Source organism: Arachis duranensis, chromosome 4 (assembly GCF_000817695.3).
Source record: "Arachis duranensis cultivar V14167 chromosome 4, aradu.V14167.gnm2.J7QH, whole genome shotgun sequence".
NCBI lineage: Eukaryota > Viridiplantae > Streptophyta > Magnoliopsida > Fabales > Fabaceae > Arachis > Arachis duranensis.
In genome coordinates this window covers 21797431-21798914 of record NC_029775.3, presented here as the reverse complement: position 1 = coordinate 21798914, position 1484 = coordinate 21797431, and the positions used below count along the sequence as shown (strand labels likewise).

The following is a 1484-nucleotide window of genomic DNA, read 5'->3' as shown; positions in this document are numbered from 1 at the left end:
TTTGCTGTAAGAGATAGAGCTAGGATATGGTTGGACTCACAACCTAAAGAAAGCCTGAACTCTTGGGAAAAGCTAGTCAATTCCTCTTAGCAAAGTTCTTTCCACCTCAAAAATTGAGTAAGCTTAGAGTGGAAGTTCAAACCTTCAGACAGAAGGAAGGTGAATCCTTCTATGAAGCTTGGGAAAGATACAAACAATTGATCAGAAAGTGTCCTTCTGACATGCTTTCTGAATGGAGCATCATAGGTATCTTCTATGATGGTCTATCTGAATTGTCCAAGATGTCATTGGACAGCTCTGCTGGAGGATCTCTTCATCTGAAGAAGACGCCTGCAGAAGCTCAAGAACTAATTGAAATGGTTGCAAATAACCAATTCATGTACACTTCTGAAAGGAATCCTGTGAACAATGGGACAAATCAGAAGAAAGGAGTTCTTGAGATTGATACTTTGAATGCCATATTGGCTCAGAACATAATATTGACTCAACAAGTCAATATGATTTCTCAAAGTCTGTCTGGAATGCAAGCTGCACCAGGTTTTCATGACTGAAACAAGGTCCTCCATTAGAAATTTGGAGGCACAAGTTGGTTAGCTGAGCAAGAAAATTACTGAACTTCCTCCTAGTACTCTTCCAAGCAATACAGAAGAAAATCCAAAAGGAGAGTGCAAGGCCATCAACATGGCCGAACTTGGAGAGGATGAAGAGGCAGTGAACGCCACTGAGGAAGACCTCAATGGACGTCTACTGGCCTCCAATGAGTTCCCTAATGAGGAACAATGGGAATCTGAGGCTCAGAATGAGACCATAGAGATTCCATTGGATTTACTTCTGCCATTCATGAGCTCTGATGAGTATTCTTCCTCTGAAGAGGATGAGTATGTCACTGAAGAACAAGTTGTTAAATAACTTGGAGCAATCATGAAGCTAAATGACAAGTTATTTGGTAATGAGACTTGGGAGGATGAACCCCCTTTGCTCACCAAAGAACTGGATGACTTGTCTAGGTAGAAATTACCTCAAAAGATACAGGACCCTGGGAAGTTCTCAATACCTTGTACCATAGGCACCATGACCTTTAAGAAGGCTCTGTGTGACCTAGGGTCAAGTATAAACCTCATGCCTCTCTCTGTAATGGAGAAGCTAGGGATCTTTGAGGTACAAGCTGCAAGAATCTCACTAGAGATGGCAGACAATTCAAGAAAACGAGCTTATGGACTTGTAGAGGATGTTCGGGTAAAGGTTGAAGACCATTACATCCCTTCTGATTTCATAGTCCTAGAGACTGGGAAGTGCATGGATGAATCCATCATTCTTGGCAGACCCTTCCTAGCCACAGCAAAAACTGTGATTGATGTGGACAGAGGAGAATTAATCATTCAAGTGAATGAAGAATCCTTTGTGTTTAAGGCTCAAGGATATCCCTCTGTCACCATGGAGAGGAAGCATGAAGAACTTCTCTCAAAACAGAGTCAAACAGAGCC

At 42.0% G+C, this 1484-nt stretch overlaps 1 non-coding gene across 1 annotated transcript; it reads right to left on the bottom strand.

Moving 5' to 3' along the window:
- Nucleotides 1-119: 119 nt before the first annotated feature.
- On the bottom strand, nucleotides 120-227 carry LOC127747035 (small nucleolar RNA R71). Its single transcript, XR_008008840.1, has one exon. It is a non-coding gene; the product is annotated as a small nucleolar RNA R71 (small nucleolar RNA).
- Nucleotides 228-1484: the final 1257 nt, after the last annotated feature.